This window comes from Protopterus annectens, chromosome 10.part0 (assembly GCF_019279795.1).
Source record: "Protopterus annectens isolate FY-2018-M chromosome 10.part0, PAN1.0, whole genome shotgun sequence".
In the NCBI taxonomy this organism is placed as follows: domain Eukaryota; kingdom Metazoa; phylum Chordata; order Ceratodontiformes; family Protopteridae; genus Protopterus; species Protopterus annectens.
Window position 1 is genome coordinate 1,132,804,400 of NC_056744.1, and position 25,083 is coordinate 1,132,829,482.

The window sequence follows — 25,083 nt, forward strand, 5'->3', positions numbered from 1 at the left end:
AGTGTGAGTGATACTCCTGTGCAGCACCAAATCCTGGCATTCCAAATAGTTGAAGACTGTGACTAATTGCACTAATCTTATATGTTCTGAAGGATGGTAACCATATTTTATTTATTTATTTAACTTTTGTTTACTGGGTAAGTGAACTGGTCCACATAACGTTTTCACCATGACTTGGGTCACCAGGGAAAGACAACAAGACATAGAAGATACAACAAAAATAGTTATATGCAATAAATTTACAATGAAACAACAGTGTCATGAAGAATTTACAACAAAAATAGTGCTATCTGGAATATGTGACTCAATGAGAAAGAAATGTAAAGCAACATGCAAATAACTGACAATATCATAACAACATTTTGCAGTGCAGTACACTTTGAGGAACAGTGTCACTCTGGTGGCATAGAGGGATAAAACCCTGACAACAGACCAATCAACCTATGTTAGATTGGCAGCTCAGGGCAAGTGACAGAGCTGCAGGAAGGATGGGCATATCCAATTTAGAGAGGAGGGCATGCTGAGCAACAGGTGTTTCCAGTTGTAGTGTGCTCAGCTAAAGGGGTGGGGCAGCTTGCTGATAGCAGTCCCACACAAAAGTGTGGAGGTAAGTCAGTGAGGTCTGCTCATTGCCCATCCCATGAAGTCAGCCAAGCATGGACATCAGGGTGTAATGGGGTAGGCCGTAAAAGCAGAAAAAAAATCCAGGCTGATGGCTGGACATCACAACGTTCAAAGACACTCTTAAGTTCCATGCTCATCCCAGCTTAAAATTTAGTGATAGTCCAGAGCGTTGGTGATTGAGGTAGCTTGTAGACCCAGTATGGACACAGGGTACTAAGATGGCTGTCATTATGATAAAAAAAGAGGAGAAAAACACTTTAAATAACAATAATCAAAACCAAAAACAAGATTTAGTACTGAATGGTATGGTCAGTATGTAAAGCTATGTGAATTAATTAAGTTACATTGAATGCAATAATAATAATAACAATAATAATAATAAGCTTCCTACACAGATATTTATGAAAATGAAATGGGGGAAGAGCAGGTCACAATGCAGGCTATCTTATAAGGAAAGAGATTATACATACAAAAGTAGAAGCTTTGAAAGTAAGGATATGTGGTGGAAGTTAAGATATTGGAGCAGCACCCATCCTGAATCTGAATCAGTTACATATGTTTTCTTTGATGAGGTGGTCTTTGAGGAACTTTTTAAATCATAAGAGATGATATCTTCTGGAAAACTATTCTAGTATATCTTTGAGAATGATCTTTTGCACGATGATAGGGGAAAGGATGGCTTTGGTAACTGAATACAGTTCATGTTCCTGAGTGTATATGTTTTTTGATCATGAGTTTGTTAATTAGTGGGGGACAGCATTGTTGAGTAGTAGTTTAAAAGTAAGGCTATGAAATGAGGACGCTTGCTCTAGCTTTAATGGGAAGCCAGTTGTTTCTTTTTTGTGAGTGTGAAATAATGATATTCTCTATAAATGCTTTGTTTATTTATTTTTTGCTATTTGGTTACTAGGTAGGTGGACTGGTCAATTGACCCTTTTTTATGATCCTGAATCCAAAGGAGAAACAGACAAACCAAACAGTAACCATTAGAAAAAATGCAAACAAATAGTAACAATTGGAAATAATACCAACACACATTTAAGATCAAATTCACAATGCGTAGATAAAATTCCAGGAATGCAACAGGTCCCTAATGCTGCACTACAGTGTCAGGAGTAGACCATGAATATGAGCACTTTGTGTACAGCTAAAACCCACAGTTGTACTACATTGTCACTATTAGTGCATGAATCCAAGCATCTGGTGCAGGGACAGAACCCATAGCCTTCTGAACTTCTAAACAGGTGTACTACCTGCTGAGCCACTGATTAACAGTGAGCAGTGAACAAACACTGATGAATTATAAGGATCATTTTATTAATTTGTAGTGTAATCTGCTGAGTGCGTGCTGCAGAGTGATAAAGCCCTGACTGCAGTCCAGCTAAATTTGCATAGATTACTGACCTAAGCACTGGAGGAGTTGGCCAGGAAGGGTAGGAGTGAGGAGACACCACCAGCTCACCCATCTTGGGGAGAAGGATTCAGCCTAATCAACTACAACAGAATGTACTTTAAAGTAATAAGAACAAGTGTCCACCAATCAGTATGCATATCTGAGCAAGTGACCAGGCTCGTGGGACATTGCATATGGTTGATCAGACAAACCACTCGAGGAATCCCATTTATTCAAGGTTAATGGGGTTAGAATAAACAGAAATCTCTGAGAGCTTCCAGGATGATGTTCCTTCCCAGTCCTCAGGGTAACAGTAGAAAGTTGATGACCAAGCAAGCAATGAGGAGAAAAAGACCCCCTCCAAAAAAAGAAATATGCACTGTGATTACTGAGATGTTCATCGTATTACCCTGCTGCAGTCATCACACTTGGGTTATCCTGCCGTCAGGCGGTCCCGCAGTTGGCCCGAATTCCAAAGTCTTGGTCTGGCGTCGGTTGCTGTCGCTTCATCCCTGATGTCAGTGCGCCAGGGGTATATCAGAGGCATCCGACACCATTTTTTTCAGTCTTTCTTGCCGCGCGGTGCCCGAAGCAGAAGCAGTTCGCAAGTGCCAGTCGGCCGACACCTGAGATTTTCGAATCGAGTTTCAGTCCGAAGTCTTCAAAGCTAAGTAACCTGTTGGGGAACCTTTTCTTGCCTCAGTCCGATGTCAGAAAAAGTTAACAATTGCATTTCTTGTGGGAAGCAAATACCTCATAAGGACTTTCATTCTTTTTGTATACCTTGCCTAGGGCCCAGACCACGACGTCACTGGTTGTCAGTTTTGTGCTAGGTTCAATAAGCGAACCATTAAGCGATGCTTTGATTTCGCACGACACTACTTCGGTAGGAAATTTAATTACACTATGCCGTCAGAGCAACCGACTACCGGCGTGCATAAAAAATGCAAAGATAAAGAAAGGCAGCCTAGATCCAAGCCAGACTCCGAGCCCTGGGCTGGGCCGGTCGCCGGTTCTCCGGTTTTCAGTGTACGCAGCCCCTGGCTACCGCTGAATTGGATCCCCAGACCACTTCAGATTCTCCAGCAGAGAGTTCTAGGCTGATGCAGCCTTTTTCTTTAGGCCCTACCGACGACATTGCAGTAGGAGAAGCCGGTGCTGTAGAAACACCTTCGGTTTCTGAAGGTGTCTTCAGACTGACTACTCTCACCATAAAATCTTATGCTAAGCTTAAGACTCCTCTAAAACCAAATAAGACTACTCTTCAGTCTCCAGGTCAAGGCCCTATGCCTAAGAAACAGATGCTTAAAATGGCTGAAGATTTAATTTCTTTGATCAGGGGTTCCCAACCCCCCCCCCCCAACAAAAGGCCTAGACAAGAGGAGGATTATGCCTCCTCTGATCAAGTGTCTGTTTCCTCAGGCTCCTCTGAGGAACAGGATTACTCCTTTCCCCCTTATGAAGATTCTGATGCTGAAGACTCCATTCCCTCAGCTTCTCCCCCTGAAGATTATTCCTTTGGGGAAACTTTACATACCATGAGGGAACATTTCCACTGGGAAGGTCAGGACTACTCCGACACAAAGAAAATGCTCTGAGAGTTTCTTTTACTCCCCCAGCACAGACCCCTTGCTATCCCCCCAGTTTTAGACATTGTGGATGATGTTTCTTAGAATCTAGTCTAAATCCAGATTCTCTGCCTCCTGCTCCAGCCAAACCAGATAGATACTATAGAGTGCCTGACTCACACAAATTCCTATACAAAAGTCCTGTTGCTGATCCAGAGACAATCTCCTAGGGTCCCAAGGGGGCTAAGGCTTCTATGGCTAAAAATCCTGTACCCTCTGAAAGGGACTCCAGAGCACTAGATAGGTGGGGAAAGAAGGTTTACACCTCAGCTACTCTAGCTATGAGAGCACTAAATTGTCAATTTCACATGCTTAAATACCAGCAATTCCTAATGTCTCAAATAAAACAAAAGATGGGCATGCACCCTCAACAGTCTGATTTCAAGGAAATGCAGGATCTGTTGCATGCAGCTGAACGGGTGGGCAAACATACTTTACAATGTGGTTTTGATGCCTTGGAAGCTTCTTCTAGAGCAGCTGTTACTGGGCCAGTTATACATAGGTATGCTTGGTTAAAGGTACAATTTCTGCCTGATCATGTTAAAGCAAAGTTACTAGATGCACCCTTACAGCAGGATGTCTTATTTGGGGTTAAAGCAGAGGAGGTTTTAAAGAAAATGGAGGATAAGGCAAAATCTAGGCAGACGGTCAAAGATTTCTTACAAGTACAGCCGCCACGCTTCAGCAGAAATTGGCCAACAAAAAATTGGTCCTTTCCAGCTTCTGACAGACCACAGAGGGGTAAATAAAAGCGCCCAAGGGGCAGTGGACAAGCACAAATCCCTTACAAACCTCGCCAATGGGGCATTGCAACACAGAAGGGAGGAGAAGACAGGCCACAAACCACTAGAAGGCAAACACAATGACATACCTCAAACTGCCAAGCAAAACTCTCTTGGCAGCTCCCTTGGGAGGAAAATTAGCACTTTTTGCAGACAACTGGTGCATCGTCACAAAGGACAAATGGGTCCTAGACATTATCTCACAAGGATACAGATTCCATTTCCACACCTTGCCAAGGATAAAAGGAATGCCAAAGCTGCCACAAAATCAATGGGCAGAGGCACAAAAACAAATTACAACTCTCATGGACATGAGAGCCATTCAACTGGTACCTACACAGGAGCAAGGCCAAGGATTTTACTCAAGGCTCTTTCTAGTCCCCAGAAAGGACAATGCTTGGAGACCCATTCTAGACCTTTCAATTTTAAACACCTTCTTGCAAGTACCCAAATTCAAGATGCTAACACTACAGCAGCTTCTTCCCATGTTGGGCAAGAAAGCTTGGCTAGTAACGTTGGACCTCAAGGAGGCATACCTGCATGTCCCTATCAGACAAAATTGCAGAAGATACCTGAGTTTCATTGCAGGTTCAACCCATTACCAATTCTCTGCACTGCCCTTTGGCTTATCTACTGTGCCCAGGGTCTTCACAAAATTCCTGGCACCAGTAATTGCATACTGCAGACAAAGAGGAATTCAAATATACCCATACCTGGACGACTGCCTCATCCAAGCAGAAAGCAAGGACATTCTCTTACAACACCTGTTTTTTGTAAAACATCTTCTAAGTTGCCTAGGGTACACAGTAAACGAAAAGAAATCAAAACTAGTGCCCTCACAAAATATGACATTCCTGGGTGCCAGCTTGAATACAACGGCCCAGATGGCTTATCTGATGCCAGACAAACAACTACAATTAACTCAATACTTCAGAGCAATGGCAACAAAGACCCAACTCCCTGCAAGAAAAATTCTGCAGGCCTTGGGCTTCATGGCATCTTGCATACTACTAATACCATTTGCAAAACTGCATATGAGGAAATTACAATGGTACCTAAAATGCGTATGGACTCAACACAGCCACAGCTTGGAAACAATGATACCGCTCATTCCCTGCCTTCAACAGGAGTTTCTATGGTGGTCACAGGCATGTCACCTCAACAAGGGTCAGTCTTTCACCTTACCCCCAGCCAGGCAAACTGTGACAACAGATGCATCGGACTATGCCTGGGGGGCACACATGGCAGGACGGTGCATTCAAGGCATATGGACTGCAGATCAAAGTAATCTGCACATCAGTCAAAAAGAAATGCTAGCTGTACAAAATGCTCTGACAGCCTTCAAGGACCTCTTACATCCAGGACACCTTATCATAAGGACAGACAACACCACAGTAATGTGGTACATAAACAAGCAAGGGGGTACACTCTCCTACCCTCTATGCAGGCAAGCAATGACCTTGTGGAACACAGCACTGGCTTACCAAGTTCAATTACAAGCTCAATTCCTGCCAGGAAAAAAGAACACATTAGCAGATGACCTAAGCAGAAACATCATGGATCCCCACGAGTGGAAACTGGACACACAAGTATTTGCAATGATAACTCAAAAATGGGGGCTTCCAGACATAGACCTATTTGCCAGCCCCCAAAACTATCAACTAACAAAATTTTGCACAAGAACTTTTCACCATCAAGCTTGGAAAGTGGACGCACTCATTCAGTTGGAAAATGCTGACAGTATATGCCTTTCCTCCGTTACCCCTTCTCACAAAGGTGCTGCTGAAAGTCAGGATGGAGAGACCCCGAATAATACTCATTGCCCCAGACTGGCCACGCCAGCACTGGTACCCACTGTTAAAGAATATGGCCCAGGGCCCACCATGGATTCTACCACAAATTACCCATCTGCTCACACAGCAAGACAATCAGATTCTACACAGCCAGCTCAAAACCTTAAACTTGGCTGCATGGCAAATCACCTAAGCAACCAGCCAGCTCCTCTCTCACAAGCTGTTATGGATGTTATTCTGGAGGCCAGGAGGCCCAGCACCAGGAAAGCCTACTCAGACAAATGGAAAAGGTTTTGCACCTGGAACCAAGCTAAAGGCCAAAATACCCTTCAGCCTGACATACCTCAGATTTTGCAATATTTAACTGAGATGTTACACAAAGGGCTTTCTTTTTCATCTATTAAAATCCACGCCTCAGCTATTTCAGCTCACTACAACACGGATCCTCCCTTATTTTCACATCCACTCCTAAGGCAGTTTCTCAGAGGGGCCAAAAACATTAGGCCTCCCAGGAGAGCACCAACACATACTTGAGACCTCAACTTTGTTCTGGAAAAACTTACGCTACCTCCTTTTGAGCTAGCTTTCTCAGCTGACTTAAAGTTTATATCATGGAAGACTGCCCTGCTGCTATCAATTACTTCAACGAGAAGAGTTTCAGAGCTTCAGGCACTAATGGCAGTAGAGCCTTTCCTCATTTTTCATCAAGACAGAGTTTCTCTACGAACTAACCCCTCCTTTATGCCTAAGGTGGTATCCAGTGTGGCTCTAAATCAAACCATCCATTTAGCCACCTTCTTTCCAAATCCACAGAACAAAGGAGAAAGACTCCTACATTCCTTGGACATTCACAGGCAGCTACATTACTACTTGGATAAAACTAAGGTTTTCAGAAAATCTGACCAGCTTTTTGTATCCTATGCTACAGCATCACAAGGAAAGGATATCTCAAAACAGACCATTTCCAAATGGATAGGACATTGCATACGTTTTTGCTACACCCATCATGGAAAACCAGTTCCTGCTAGCATAAGGCCCCACTCTACCAGGGCAGCAGCTACATCTACAGCCTACCTCAGGGGGGTGCCAACCAAGGATATTCTGGAATCTGCAACTTGGAGTTCAGTACACACCTTCACCAAACATTACTACTTACCACTTTACTCTAAGACTAGAGCTGGCTTTGCCACTGCAGTTTTGCAGGGCCTTCTAGCCTCCTCTAACCCTGTTTGACTCCACCACCCATCCCTAGCTTTGGGATTCTACCCAAGTGTGATGACTGCAGCAGGGTAACACGATGAACATACTACAGTTTTGTACCTACCATAAATGTAGATGTTCGAGTGTATAACCTGCTGCAGTCCAAGTTACCCTCCCTCCATCCCCTCTGAACTAGCTGAACTTATCTCTACCACTCTATCCTATACTACCTCTGTGGTACATTTGCTTGTGCCTAAGGGTTTTGTTTTATTTTTATATAGCTATATATATATATATATATATATATATATATATATATATATATATATATATATATATTGCCTACCTATTAGGGGCACCTGACATCTGGGGCAAGAAAAACTGAAGAAAATGGCATTGGATGGCTCTGATATACCCCTGGCGCACTGACGTCAGGGAAGAAGCAACAGCAACCGACGCTGGACCAAGACTTTGGAATTCGGGCCGACTGCGGGACCGCCTGACGGCAGGATAACCCAAGTGTGATGACTGCAGTAGGGTATACACTCGAACATCTACATTTATGGTAGGTACAAAACTGTACTTTCAAGTTGTAGCTGAAAATATGCCTAGCCCATCTACCTGATTGCCAGATAAATAATTGTTAAAATGTTTTATCTGATAAAGTAACAGGATTTCTCACTACTACTTTTGTTTACTGATCCGCTGCTGCCCAAAATGAGTGCCCTGAGTTTGGTCTGTAGAAGTGACATTTCATCTAATGGTGAGCTCTATTTTATGAAAAGTGCAGCAGAAATCAGTATGTTTACTATAAATCAATACAATAAACAAGAAGTATTTGTTGGAAGTGTCAATGTGATATTTTAGAATTCAGCTTTTTTAGGATGCAGATATGTAGGCAATGTGTGTGTGTGCGTGTTTGTGTGTGTTTGTCTGTAACATGGAAGGGATATGACAGACGTGATTTAAGTTCTCCTTCTATTTATATGAAAAATTTTATGTGGGCTTCATGGATGCAAATTTGTAATTTTATTGCCATGTTTAACAGTAATTTTCATCATGAATGCACAGCGTTTGGAAACCCTGTTACTGCCATGTTGATATCTGTGGTCTGCTTTTATACTTCATGCAAATATTTGTTTATTAAATTTTTATACATAACTTATTATTAGACTATAACTGAAAGGTGGCTTTGAGGATTACAAGCCCTACTTTATATTATGTTTTATTCTTGGTTAATATATAAATATATTTTATTTTGATGTTTTAGTTTCTTTCTCTCTTTTTCAGTTTTTGGAGTTTGATATATTGCTGTTCACGTTTCTGTTGTTGGACATCTATATTTCACAGCCCCAGTAGATAATGAGCCACTAACCATGTCTTTCTAGTTGTTTCTTACTGAGTAAAATGAGTGTAATTATATGGGTTATTTTTACAGCTGCATTTATCTGCATGCTACTTGCAAGGTCATGCATCTGAATTAGAACATGCATGGACTAAGCATCCTATGTACTCAACAGCCAAAGTATTAGGGATATGGTACCTACACATAGCTCACAGCTAGTGCTGAACAAACACAATAAAGTAGGTTATATTGTTCACATTTCAATATGGGTACTACACCAATTTCCATTTTCTGAGAAAATATCAGACACCATGAATGTTGGAAAAGTATGATTTTTCAGAAAATTTGACATTTTAGGACAGAACACTCATTTACCACAACCAGTATTTCTTTTCATATTTACTTATTATAATATTTTTAAGCTGCTTTATTGAGTGTTCTGTACCTAGAATATATTTTCATTTTACATACATATAGATGCACTAAAAATATTATTAAATTCCTGTAATGGCTAGAAATTACACTTAAAAATAAGGTCAGATTCATTAAAGCCTATACATGTACTGGAAGTGTACATGATCTATATTCAAGAGCATCCCTACCACAGTTTTTGTGCTTTCTAGTCACTCAGATTACACTAAGTGTACATGTAGTCTACACTTTGTGGTAACCTTTATGAATCTCCCTCAGTATTTAAGGCAATAAGAAAATCAGTAGGAAAACTAAAATGAGAAGGATGAAGGTGTGAGTTTTGCCTGTTTTTGTTCACTCAAATTGGTGTACACTAAGTGTAGGCATTCATGAATCCCAGGGCATGTGTATAATAGCGGGAGTAAGTGTTATGTTCCAAGATGTAATAGACAAACTAGCCACTTTGAGCAAATAGGAAATAGAGAATATGAGATATAGAGGCTCAGGGATGCACACCAAACAAAGCATGAAGCCATACAGACGTACTGCAAAAAAACAAAAAAGCACTACAAAATGTGAGTTTCTAGACATTAGCAAATAATACGAACTCAGATAATATAGTAATAAAAGAGTGGAAAGGAAGGAAGAAAGCCCTCTATGGGCCAGAACTAAGCACAGACAAATTGCTAAATTTTGCTAGATACCAAGCAGGGATTGTACAGGCAGAAATAGGCCAGGATTCATAAACGTGTGCTGTGTGCTTCCATAATGCTAATTTTTAAGGAGGTTACAGCTAACTATATATATATATATATATATATATATATATATATATATATATAGGCAGTAATGTCACTGACTTACAAAGCAAATGACAACATAAGAAGAGAGGTAGAGCAATTATGAGAATCAGCATTAGGCTGCCTTCATGGCAGGAATAGCACTACAGTAGCACTTGTGACTGATGTGACAGATGTCACAGGCAAGCCATAGCAGCATGGGTGAGTAATGCACAGTCATGTACACAATGCACTACTGCATAGCTGCACATTTCCCATCTAGCACAGAAAAGGCAGCATAGCAGTAAAGAGAGAAACATGAATGTGGGTCTGCACAGCATACTGGTGACCCTGTTCACCATATAAATGAAGAGGAAAAGGGTGTAGGTAAGAAAGTAGGAAATGGGAGAATAGCAAGCAGTGGGGAAACACAGAAGAGTAACCATAAGGTATTGAAGGAAAGAAGGATATCTTTTGGTAGGGAAGAGATACTTTTAAGGGTTAAAAAAGAAGTGTAGCTGGGAAAGGTACTAAGGAATGGCTTTAGATGGGATAAAGAGAGAATAGTAGGTATAAGGGTCAGATAAACAACCAGAGATACAGACAGGAGGCAGTATATATGCAAAATGGGGGGAGGAAAGGGGATGGAAGTATATATATATGGGAGGTCATTGGTGATATGAATGGCTGGATAATACAATCAATAAAGAATGGAAATGACACATAAGGGAGGGAAAATACCAAGATGGGAAAGGGTTGGGAGCCTGGCATGGATGGATAATAAGCTGGTCCAGAGGGCAACAAACCCAGATTTCACTCACCTCATTGGCAGTGTTATGGGCAAGTTGCTCTCATGGCATGCCGATGACATGGTCTGCTGGTCACGAAACTCAACTAGTCATGCCAGAAGATGCTCCACGTTGCTGAGGTAGGCATCCAGTTGCTGGTACACCTGAACAGCCATCAATCTCTGCAACTAATGCTGGGAGATCACTGCAGACTCCTCTAGCCCACATTCAAGAGCAGAACCCTCACTCCCCTTCTGAGAAGCAGACTTGAAGGGTACCAGTGAAGCCACTAACTCACCTTCAGCAGTGGACTCTTGCTGTGTGGCAGACTTGGTGACCACTGGTGTCCCATTGCTAAATGAAGTGGCCATTGCAGATTGAGATGACTGCAGCATCACCTCCTCCTTTTCTGCAATACAATTGGAAAAATGATTAGACACATAAGCTACTAATGCAATTGCATGTGTATACTGGAGTGGCACAGATGTCACACACACACACACACACACACACACACACACACACACACACACACACACACACACACACACCCCTCATGGAAGAAGTACTCCTAACACTTGTTGTACCCAACCATATTCAGCTGATGCTCCTCCATCACTAGAAACAAAATAAGTATTCTTATGTATAAAAATACAATAGTTAACACATTAGAATGTAATGCTATGGAAAAATACTTACAGTACATTTACTGTTCTTCTGCAGAATGGCTGCCTTCCACTCATGAAACAGATTGGGATTCATCACTTCAGGTCACTTTACTGATGCTGACAATGCTCACCAGTGCAGTTGATGCTAGTGATATTATTCAGCATCAGTGCCAACTTATGCCAGGCATCGATTTTTCTCAACTGACCATCTTAAGTGTCCATAAGGTATTCCCTGAAGGTCCTTTGCAGGAAGAACAGGAAAATCCCACTCTCCCTGGCACACTGAGCTAAAGCACTGCATTTCACACTGCTTGAAGTAGCCATGGCCACTTAGGTCCAGTCAAGGAGCAAGGTAATATCTTAGTACACAAAGATGCATGTCTGTGAATCATGTAAATTGCAATGCACTGCTGCACAGTGGTGCTAGACCATGGCTGTAACACTGCACAATAGAGCTATGTGTGTATGCATACTGCATATGCATGAGCATGCAGCTACATATTTAGTGATCACTATGACATGCAATGCTAGTGCCAGCATATGAATAGCACATTGCACACTAGCACTGATTCACAGGCAGTGGTGCAAACTGGCTTCATTAACATAACCAGTATACTAACTGGTAATAGTTAGAGCAATCAAAAATGTCAGTGCCATTTCACACAACACTGCTTACAACCATTTGACTTTAAAACAGAGGCATTTCAGTAAAGTTTCTGTTAATGTTTAGCTTTTCAGAGTTAAGGAAGGAGCCTTGCCTGGTAAGCTACCTAAGCAGCAACAACACAAACCCTGTGTTGGATGACAGTGACAGGGAGGGAAGGCTGTGCACAGCAGTGCCAGAAGTTGATAACTAGGTGGCTGGGGGAAGCTGTGGTCACAGGTATGTGCATTCCACAGTGAATCATACACACTCACTGGCACTTGCAATATGTTTTGTCAGTTTTATACTAGCATGGACAGCTGAAGGAAGACATACATTAAACCACTATCCAGGAGAAAGAAGTGGTACATCAGGTACATGCTTCCTGGGCAAATGTGCTGCAGACAAGCATTGTCAAAAATAGATTTAGCAGGGACTGGTACAGGACACAAATGCTGTGTATGGCTATAAATAGGTCTCTACAGCAGGTGTGATAAAGCATTACTTATATGATACTCCAGGCAAGGGACAAAGCACTAGACTTAGTGAAAGGCAGACCCACCATAGGGGAGTACACCACTAGCAATTAAGTGACTCACTGAGGTCAAGGAATGTTTAGTGTCACTTATTAGACAGGGGAGCAGCCACCTCATAACTTGGAAAGGTGACTTGGAAGTGGGAGCTGGGCTAACACCAATCTCATGTGTGTCAGTAGGGGATGTATTAGAGTACAGCATAGTACAGCCCACTGTATGTTAGAAGGGAAGGATTAACAAAGGCACACCTGCATGTATATTCTTTCAGACACCTCTGAACTGCAAATGTAAAAACTTATATGATAAAGTATGTCTAATAATTTATAATATGTCTGTATCAATATGCTTACCAAAGGGGGTTATAGAGGCATACATGTGTATGGGCTGACAGTGGTGTCATGTATTTTCATCCTTTCACAGTTTTCACTGCTGTAGGATCCAGCACATTAGGACAGCACAGGCTGATATCAGCAGGACTCCTCAGGTTGACAGTGATGGCATCATTCAAACGGCACATGTGGATAACACTGTGGCCTTGCCAGCAGCACTACAGCACATCAACCTTTACAGAGGTCCCTGTAGAGCTAGATGCTGAGCACACCACTCCACCAGTGAGTGATGTGCCCCTGGCCCATGCAGCGTCTGACACAAGTGATGCCTCTTAGGTGTACATACTTATGGGTAGAAATGTGAAGGGTTGTGGTGCCACCATCACTCCAAGTCTGTTTCTGATATAGCTACACCACTTGGCATTGAATATGGGATCTGTAGGTCAGTGATCCATGTATAAACAGACACTATCCACAGCATTATGGAGATGTTAAGTGTGGTTTGTTGTTTGTGGGATAATGTGGTCCAACTGCATAGTGAAGTGAAATATAGGGATTGGGGCACATAGTGCTGCTAGGGACAATGGTGGCAAATGCTCCTTCCATAGGTGCTTTCATGAGACACTTTGCTACTACAAGCCAGTATGGTTCATCAGGCCATGCATTCCATGACCATGGGAAGGTTTGGATATCCTGGCCCAAACTCTCCCTTCAATCCCTTTGGTTAACCCATTATTAGTGCCAGTTGTGGAATAAAGGAGCCATTTAAGAAAACGGCCAAAGTGTCATATGGACAGCATCACCATGCTATCTAAAACTACAAAGTATGGAAAATACTTATTCTTCCTAAGCTACTGTAAAAGTTAATGTTACCTAAACTATAGCCTATTGCTAGTACAGGGCAGCTGTAGTGAGCACAATATCATGCTCATTTAGCCTCCCTACCCCAGGCTTACCTTAATTAGTATCTTATCCTATCCCTAAATCCTGCATCAACTTGTCTAGTGTGGTGTACTTCTAAGCCCCGTTTCTCAATTTTTGCAGCATATTATAACTCTCCCATTGTAAAATCAGGCTAGCAAAGCTAGGACTGTTACCTACCTTCCTAAATTGGATTATTACCATGGCCTCCATTTTTTTGTATTATACTTACTGATTGTTTTTAGGGGCATTTCCTCTGTTTCTGTTGTAGTCATCTGCCCCCTCCCTTGAACATCACTTCCTTCCTAAAGATATATTATATTTGCATATTCCTTGGCACCATTTTTAAAATACTTAGTACTCTCTCTCTTCCTTGCCTTGCCTGAAGGCTTTTGTGATAGCGTGCTCACTCGGGAATCCTGGCCCAAACTGTAAGTGTTTGTTAAAATGTTCTTTTAACCTCTGCGCTGTTTATAGTGGCTTTAGATCTGCATCTGCAATTACTACATTCTGTTTTATGTTACTTTATGGTACTGGAATAGAGAATTAGTGGCAGTTGTTGCTGTTTGTTTTTTACTGTGATGCAGCTTTACTAAATAGCATACCTTGTGTCTCTATTACTTAGTGTAGCTGCAGTAACTACCTTTACTGTTTAGAATTGGAAACATTGTATTTAATAGGCTGAAAAACGTCTGATTATATTGGATGTAATGCTTTGGCAACAGTTTCATAACGGTACATTCCTTGCAACAATGTTTTATTAGTGTGTGTTTGTTAGCATTTAACACACTGGCAGTGTGTCTGAAAGGAACTGAGATATTGTGTTTTGGACTACTTGAATTTCTGTTTAAAGATATATTAAGTCACCGATGCAGTTAGCACAGCTGATGTAATATTATAATCTGCACTCTTAACTGAGTCTGTGCCTTAGAGAAAATGCAAATGTACTGTGAAACTGTGTTAGATGCACTATGACCTCTGCACTGTTCTCCTAACAAACTTCTCATCTTACTCTCCCCCTTAATCTCTCTAGCTCCCCTCGACCCCTTGGTTAACCCATTATTAGTGCCAGTCATGGAATAAAGGAGACGTTTAAGAGAACGGCCAAAGTGTCATATGGACAGCATCACCATCCTATCTAAAACTACAAAGTATGGAAAATACTTATTCTTCCTAAACTACTGTAGAAGTTAATGTTACCTTAACTAAAGCCTATTGCTAGTACAGGGCAGCTGTAGTGAGCACAATATCAGGCTCGATTAGCCTCTCTACCCCCCGGCTCACCTTAATTAGTATCTTATCCTATCCCTAAATCCTGCATCAACTTGTTATCTAGTCTGGTGTACTTGTAATCCCCGTTTCTCAATTCTTGCAGGAGATTATAACCCCCCCTTGTAAAATCAGGATAGCAAGGCTAGGACTGTTACCTATCTTCCTAAACTGGATAATTACCTTACCCTCCATTTTTTGTATTATACCTACTGATTGTTTTTAGTGGAATTTCTTTTGTTTCTGTTGTAGCTCCACTCCGTTTGCCCTCGCTGCACTCGGACTTACTTCTCTCACCTCCCACCCCCATTCTCACCCACCCCCATATCATTTCCTTTATACCTAACCACCTACTTCCTCCTACCATTACACTCCTCCCCTTCCTATTCCTCATCAATTCTCCACCATACTCCCTGCTTCCATCATAGAATCCAAACGTCCTCCATTGCCTCTCTAACACACAACCCAATACCCAATTATAACTGTTGAATGAAACTTCAACAGTCTGAATCCAACTTCAATGAACACACTTTAACAAAATTGCTTGTACCTAAAAAGCACTTTTGCTAAAGTGTGTTAAAAAAAAAAGTAAAAACAAGAAAAAAGCATTTATGCAGGGGAGCACGCCTCCCTTCACCCCCCCCCATGTGGGGGGCTGTGCCTCCCACACCCCCCTACTTTAATATTCTCACTCCGAGATTGCACTACAGTGGGGAAAAGGAAAATATTCCCTTATCCACCTGTAGTACGATCTCTGCAACAGTCACTCCCCCACAACTTCCTCTAACTGCAGGCATACTTCCGCAAAAGTGGAAGTATGCCCGGCCGTTTAGGATTCGGTGAAACGGCCATTCGCTCATCATACATATATATATATATATATATATATATATATATATATATATATATATATATATATACACAAAAAACATATTTATATTTATGATATATATTAGACATTAGTTCAAATAGGTTTATACTCTATTATTCTCCAAACCTACAATACTACTTTTAAACTAGAGACTTACTCTAACCATGGTTAATCACTGAATTACAGTTAAGTAGCAAATATCTCCCCCCAGATCTGTGTACTCATTAATTCTGCTACCCTTGCTTCTCTAGACAGTACTATTTACCTCTTCTTACCCTTACTGGCTAAGCAACAACTCCCTAATATTTAAAAGAAAACTCTGGTACTGGTCATACTCTGCAGTACTATACACAAGCAATATACCCAACACTTATTACCCTTATACACACCCCACTCTTTCTGAAACTAAACAATATGTATCACACACATCCAATGCAGCCACTATATGCATTATTCTACCCATTAACTAATCATCACCCTACTTTTACTTTCTATCCTCTCCTCTTACCACGGTCAACTCCATATCTGCGCCCCACCCTCATGGCAAACAGAATCCATAGCCAAGCCCATAAAACTAAAAAACATCCCTATATCACCATATGACCTTACCTCCTCCTAATCCTTCCCTTACTCATACAATAAGCTGATAGTCAAAACTAACCCTCACTCTTCTCAAAGACAAACTAAAATAATTATCAAACTAACCAAACTAACCAAACTCTATCTACACCTACTCCAGAAACTTACTTCTTGTAGAGACATACACCATAACCCTGGACCCATTACATCAACAAACCCAAAATCAAATCAGCTAAATCCCCTTTACCGCAGACCTACCTCTTCTATCCTCTTCTTAAACATAAATGTAAGAAGCATACTTAACAAAATTCAGGATTTTCATGCCCTACTAGCTCTATATAAACCAGATATTGCTATGTTAACCAAAACATGGCTTAAAACAGAACACCACAATAATTAGATCACAGCACCCGGATACAATATTATACGAAGAGATAAATTAGAGAAAAAGGGAGGAGGTGTAGCAATATTATTCCAAAATCATCTCACCATAGAACAATTAAATTATAATACCCAAGAAGTCAAAGATGTAGAGCTAATTCTTGCCAAATTAAAAGTAAACTCCAACAAACACATGAATTTTGCAGGTGGCTATATCCCACCAGGCAATAACACTACTATAATGGAAAGCCTGCTTAACTGGATCTCAAACTCCCTTGCACAAGAAACAATACTAATGAGGACTTTAATATTGACTGGCTTAACTGTTCAAGCCACAATCCCTCTACCTTTACAAACCTCCATGGGTTTACCCAAACTATTACCACCCCCACTAGAATAGACAAAACATCCAAACGCCAGTCCATCTTAGACTGGATTCTGGTATCTGACCCTACTCTTGCACAGCAATCTGGCTGTCTTCCGGATACTCTAAGTGACCATCAACCAACCTACCTAATTAGGAACAGATCCCAACACATCAGCCAACCCATCTCAGACTTGTACATAACACAAAGGCCTTTATAGCTACTAACTTCATCAATGCACTAAAAAGCTGTAATTGGACTCCCCTAATACAACTATCTCTTGACAAAGCCATGGAGTACTTTAACACAACCTTCCTAAAAATCTTAAATTATCATGCACCCTCCAGAACTATTAGAATAAGAACTCACTATGCCCCATGGCTAACAAAAGATACCAAAACTATAATGAAAGAAAGGGATAAGGCCTGGATTCAATTTCACAAAAACAAAACCACTACTTTTAGATAAAAGTATCTAGAACTCCGCAACAAAGCCAAAAAACAAATTAAACTTGACAAAACTAATTACTATAAAAACATGCAAGAAAAATATGCTCACAACTCTCAAAAATTCTGGGCCACAATAAGTGGTATACTGCACTGAGGAAAATCCACTACTCCAACCCCTGTGCTACCAAACAAACAGGATAACATTCCCACACAATTCAACAAATTCTTTACAGAAACAGTCCAGACCCTTGCCAATGCCCAAAATAGTACAAATAGCCCCAAACCAATAACTACCCCAACCCCCCATTACACAAATCAGGACCTCCAGTTTTACCCTGCACTCTGTGCCCACTAAGGTAATTTCTAAACTCCTAAAGAAATTTAAACCAACCACACTAGCAGCTGATAACCTACCAGCAGAGTTCCTTCAGATAACAGCAGAAGCCATAGCCTGTCCTGTCTCAATTCTCATAAACAGGTCACTGTCAGAATGCAAGGTACCTACCTCATGGAAAACATCACATATTATTCCACTGTACAAAGGAGGTAACTCCTTAGAGCTCACCAACTATCAACCAATAGCAATCCTGTCACCTTTATCCAAAATACTAGAAAGAATAGTTCATACTCAACTAATGCAGTACCTCCAAAATAACAAGCTACTTTCCATATCTCAGCATGGCTTTCGACCTTCCCATAGCACCGCCACAGCACTACTATCATTCACTAACATAGTTTACCATCATAGAAACAAGGGTTAATTCATATCTTCCATATTCCTGGACTTATGAAAAGCCTTTGACATGGTAAATCACAGTATGCTTCTTGAAACTCTATCAACCCTAAATATAAGCCCCTCCTCTATATCATGGTTCAATAGCTACTTATCAGGCTGTCAGCAAGCAGTTCTATGGCAGGACCAATTGTTCCCCCATTACCCATAACCATAGGAGTCCTGCAAGGATCCATCCTCGGCCCATTGCTGTTCTCTCTATTTACCAACCACATCTCTTCATCCTCACTCATTGCCTCAGTAGTACAATATGCAGATGACACCACCCTTATATGTGCCATCCCCACCTTAATTGAACTGCATACCCTAACCCAAAATAACTTCACTCTAGCTGAAACGTAGTTCACTAACATCAAACTTATTCTTAATCCCAAAAAAAACTAAACTAATTCTTTTCAGCCCTGGTAGATCTTCTCCTCTAAACAATGATTTCACCATCATCTCCAAAGATAACATTCAAATCACTCCAACCACACACACTAAACTGTTAGGTGTAGAAATCGGCAATAACCTGAAATTTGACATCTACATAGCACAAATCATGAAGAAAGTTAACAAAAAGCTTGGACTCCGCTATAGGAACAAACAGGTTATCACTAAACATACTAAACAAACCATTGCAAGGACTCATCTCCTATCCATCCTTCTCTATGCCTCCCCTATCTTGACTAATCTTCGTCAGACAGATCTAAATAAAATGGAATCCCAAAGGATTGCCAAGTTTGCTACTGAAGCTTCTTATAGGTCTCATCACTGTCTATCCCTTAAACAGCTCAATCGGCTTGAGTTGCCTCAAATACTTCTTCTCAATCAACTCTCTATAGCACACAAGCTCTACCACCTTCCTGATACAACCCCAGCACTCCAGCATCTAATTCAGCCCCACACTACCTCAAGAGCCTTACTAACCAGAACCTCCTAACTATCATCAAACATAAAAATGATGCTGATAAAGCCCTCTTTGCCTGCAACACTCCCAAAATCTGGAACTCACTACCAAGCCAAATAACTTCTACCACCTCCATTATTCAATTAAAAAAACCTCCTAAACACCCACTATGTAAATAACTGGCTTTGCTCATGCCATTTCCCAGGTTAATCCATTCCAAGTAATTGCTGCATGGATTCTGTTAAGAACAAACAATTCATAGGTTCATAAGTTCATACTAGGCTATCTGCCCGAGGGCATTTACAAGCCTAGCCCATAGTTTTGTGGCTTACGCCACCCCTTTAGTATGGGGAACTATACCCATTATTTTGCTGTGCCTCTGTCGAGCAGTGACACTGAGGTAATCCCTGGGGTATATCTGCGATCTCCCATCCATTGGTCAAGATTTCTCTTGAACAAGGCCAGCGAGGTGCTCTGCCTCACATATACCGGGATTTTATTCCACAGCATAGGGAGTCTTTGGGTGATGAATCTATCCCTCCAGCATGTCCTATTAATAGCCGTGTCGAGGTTTAAGTCTCCCGCCCTTGTGGCTCTGACGGATCTAGATTTTATGAGGTGAAGCATATTCATCAAATCTGGGTTTGACATGGCCTTGTATGTTAGGCAAAGGTCACCTCTGAGCAAGCGGTGGCGACTGAATAGAGCTGGAGTTCTTTCAGTCGGGCAGCATAGGACAGATGTTTGAGACCCTTTATCCTTTTGGTGAGGAACTTTTGTGGCCTCTCCAGCTGCTGCAAGTGTCGGGTCAGATACATTCCGAATGGGGCATTGTACTCAATCATTGGTCTGATGAGTGATGAGTATAGGGAGACTATGACCTCCCTTGATCTAGATGAGAATCCCTTCATGATAAGGTGGGCAATGTAGAAGGTCTTCCTAACTACTTTAGCTACATGGGTGTCGAATGACAGACTACTATCAACCTGGGTCCCCAGGTCCCTGATAACTTCTTCTGTGCTCAGTGGATTGCCACCTATTTGGTAGCTAGGGTAACCTTGTTTTTCCCGAAGGGTATGACTATGCATTTTTGGCATTTAACTTTAGGCCATGGCTCTGGCACCAGTTATCCGTTTCTGTGAGACCCTTCTGAAGGATATCTGTGTCAGATGTGTTTTCTACTATGGCCCAGTTTGCAGTCATCTGCAAACTTTGTCAGCCATAACCCTCCTGTGTTTGCTTGTACTTCGGAAAAGTAGATGCCAAACAAGAGTGGGCCCAGGACTGAGCCCTGTGGTACACCACTTGTGACAGGCTTTGAGTCTGACATGGCGCCAGCAACTCTGACCCTGTGGGTTCTGTCACTCAGCCAGTTTGCAACCCATCTTGTGATGTATGGGTTAACATTTAAGCTGATGAGTTTTTCAATGATACCCGAGTGGGGTATTGTATCGAAGGCCTTCGCCAGATCGAGGTAGGCTGTATGGACTGCCTTTCCCTCATCAATGGCTTTGGTGACTGTTTCGAAAAAGTCAACCAAGTTTAGAAGGCATGATCTGCCTTTGACAAAGCCAAACTGGGATGGATCCAAAGTCTGCAAATTCCTATGTCTTTATTTATGAGGTCCATTATGATCCTCTCCATGGCTTTGCAGATAAGGCTTGTCAAGCTAATGGGCGGTAATTTCCAGGGTCGGTGGAGGCACCGCCTTTGTGAAGTGGGACCACAGTTGCAGTGCGCCACTCCTGGGTACATATCCAGAGGTAAGACTATGATTAAACAGCTGTCCTAGCTGTGGGTTTAATTCCTCATTGAGTTCGTGGAGCACACAGCCGGGGACACCATCAGGTCCCATGGATGCTGTGTTTTTGCTTTGGAGAGAGCAGTTCTCACTTGGGCGTTGGAGATGTTTGGGGGCTGCAATCGCTTGGTATAGATATCTCTCCTTTTGGGGAGGGGAGAAGTTTGCACTGAACCTGTCAGCCAGTATGTTGGCAATGTCTGTAGGATCAGTAATCTTCACATCATTATGAACTAGTTCTGAGCATATCTGGGAGTTTCCTCCCAGGTTTCTAACTATAGCTAAAGAAGGCCTTATGATTGTCTTTTGAGTCTTTAGCTATTTTTCTCTCAAAATTTGCTTTGGATGATTTTATGAGAGCTCTTAGTTTTTACTTATAGTGATCAAGGGTGTCTTACCTTTTAAGGATTTTGCTCTATCTTGTAGTAGCTTCCTCCTTTTGTTGTAGAGTTTGTTTATGGCTGGGGTCCACCAGACTGGACGCTTGCCTTTGGTACAAAGAGTCTTTGTTTTGCTTGGGATTGCCTTATCCATGCAGTCCTGCAGGTGCTGGTAGAAGGCATTTGTAAGTGATTCAGCGGCTTGAGTACTGTTTTCCGCCGCTCAGGGGCCTTAAAGGAGACCACACTAGTCTTTAGAAGTGTGAAGTCGGCTTTCGAGAAGTTCTTTACTGTGGTCTTTTTTATTTCAGGTGGGGGTGGGATGAGGACCTCCAGCGAGATTAGTTTGTGATCTGATCTCACCAGTGAGGGGTATACTTCGGTGTTGAACATTGTGCTCCCATGTTCGTGATGATGAGATCAAGTATGTTTTCTCCTCTTGTGGGGATGGTGACTAGTTGTTCCATGGCATTTGAGTTTATGAATTCCAGGAACTTTTGGGCTAGGGTGTTTGGGCTTGAGTAGTGTTCCCAGTCTATATTAGGGTAATTGAAGTCACCTAGTATGATGGTGTTTGGTGATACATTTATCCCTCTAGTGTTTTCAGGAAGGCCATGTGAGGTTCCTGAGTTTGTGAGGGTGGCCTGTAACATGCTACAATTTGCAGAGCAGTCTTGCCTATGGTTAATTGCACCTGGATGGTCTCCGATGCATTGTGCGTTGCCACCAGTCTTGAGGTGTGGGTGTCCTTGATGAATATGGATACCCCCCCCTCCTTTCTTGGTATTGTCCGGATTTTGGGGCCAGAACGCATGATAAGAGGTAAAACCTGATAGTGCTGGGGTGCTCTCAGGAGCCTTGAACCAGGTTTCTGTCACTGCACAGACATCGATGTTCTCCATACTGAGAAGGGCCTCGAGTGCGTGCATTTTGAGATTTAGACTTCTGGCATTGAGCAGCATTACCCTTAGTTTTTCTTTTTTTGTGTTCTAGGGTGGTAGGTTTAGAATTTGAGCCTTGCCTAAAAAAGGCACTATGAGGGTGGCAAGAGCCTTTGCCAATATCCGGAATCCAAGGGGTGACAGGTGCAAGCCATCCCTTGCGAAGCAGCGTGGCTTGTCCAGCATGTCATCCCAGGCAGACAGACATTGGATCCCCTTTGAATGACACCAGAGTTTAAGCCAATTGTTAAAGCTGATCATCTTATCTCTGTATTGTGGCATCATTCTTGGTGAAGGTAGGATACTGCTCAAGGTCAGGGTCATATCTGCCTGGGCTACATAATCAGAGAGCTCCTCAATGTCTCTTTTCATGTAGTCCAAGGAGGTACATCTCAGGTCGTTTACACCAGCGTGGACAATGACTGAGTCGTATTTGTACCTGCTGTTGAGAGACCTGAGTGCTTGCGTTATGTGGCGGATTCTAGCGCCCGACAGGCAGCTTACTGTGACCTTCTCCTTACTCAGTCTGGTGAGCGGGACGTCAGTGTGTCTGACTATGGAGTCACCAATGACTAGTGTGTCTGGCATTGTGTTTGGCCTTAAGGGCTGTGACTGTTTGACACTCTGACTGTGAGGTCTATGTGTTGCAGGTGTTGTGTTCTGAGGTGGTGGTTGTTTGGGTGTCTGCTTTGGTGGCCTCTGCTGTTTTGGTAGATTTTTGATCAGAGCCGCCGAGTATGTCTTTGTGTGTTTATGTGTATGATTTGAGGTTGTGATGGTACTATGTGAGACTGGGTCTATAGTGTGTGTGGTAACCTTCTCCTCCTGACTGGTCTTGCCAGTCCTATGTTGAGAGAGCTCAGCCTCCAGTTTGGCCATATAGTTGCATCTCTCACATGTATTTGTGTTTTGTGGGAGGAGGAGAGGGTTGTCTCTGTACATGAGGCAATTTTAACATTGCCTCAATATTCCCAGGTTCACCAGCTGAGCAGGAGAGGACACTAGCAACTGATCCCTCGACATGCTAGAAGGACTAGACAAAAAAATTTTAAAAGAGATTCCGGGGGACGTGGGTGACCGAGAAATGGGTGTTTACGTTTTTGCGGTGCTATCTATAAGAGTGCCATATCAAGGTAATAAGTACTGTAGGAGCAAGTGCTAGGTTTAACAGATAGAGAAAAGTCTACTTGGAGTCAAGTAGAGATGATCTTTTTAGGTATTAGAGAAAGTGCTAGTAACAGGGATGCTTAAAGGTAAGATTGAAAAGAATGCACTCCACAGTGTGCACTAGAGAAGTTAGATATGAAAGTAGGTAACTTGAGTTTTACCTGTTTAAAAAGTTAAGGTTTAGTGGAGAGTTACTATTTTTAAAACAGCAAGATGGACTGAAAGGGGTGGTTACTTTTGTATTTTGGTACTATGAAATACTGTAGGATGGCCAATAAATTTAAATAATTGAAGGGGTGGGATTTCAAAAGTGATGGTTTTGTGATTACTCACATAAGCCAGTGAAAGTAGAGAGAAATGAGATATATGGTCAGATTAACATAAGAGGCGGGCAACTAGAAAGACTGCCTGACTCAGAACAGAGAGAGCTGTGGTCTCTTTTGAAGTTTTAATATGCTGTTAAAACAGAATGCAAGCAAAACACAAGGTAAAGAAAACAAACTACAGTATTCAAAATATAGAAAGGCAATACAGAAATACAAAAAATAACAGCAAACTAACCTTTCCTTCACAGCAAAGTGTAGCAGAGTCTGGATGAGCCTTTCTGGTAAAGCTCTGAAATGTTTTAGTTTACTCCTTAAATAGAAATTTTAGTTCCTAGCTCCACCCCCTCTGTTAACAAGTGATTAACCTTAAGTGACCTCTTCTGTCTTATGAATGAGTCCTTAATTAATCAATTTACCCTGAAAGAATGTTAACTTGTTGATACTTAACCTACAGAACTTACAGAACTAATAACTCCCTTTACTAAACCTAACTTCCTTTACTAAACTTAACTTATAGAACTAATAACCCCCTTTACTAAACCAGCACACATTACCTAATGTCTTAAATAATAGTGTGCTTTAATGTATATTATACACGTCACTGCTTGTCTACTTTTATGAATTGTTAATCTCTACTTTACTGTGTATTCATACAATATTTCTTATATGTTTGCTTTATTTATTTTTTCTCTCATTTATTGTAATTGCATTTTGGAGCTTTTCTCCCCGGGCCTCCTTTGAAAATGGACCTGTGTCCAGTCAGACATTCTCAGTAAACAAATGTAAAATAAAATAAAAATAAAAATAAATAAGGTGATCAGGTACAGCCCATCACAACTCAAGCTACATGGGCCATTGTTGTAACAACAATTCCGTTGAGCTCATGGCTTACCACTCCTGGATGTAGGTATTCTCCCAGTCATGGATGTGGCTGTTCTTCCAGCTCGACACCTGAGATGCCTCACTTGGATGCTTATATTCAGTCTCATAATTTTACTCCATCCCTATTGCTCTGGGCACATGAACTGCCAC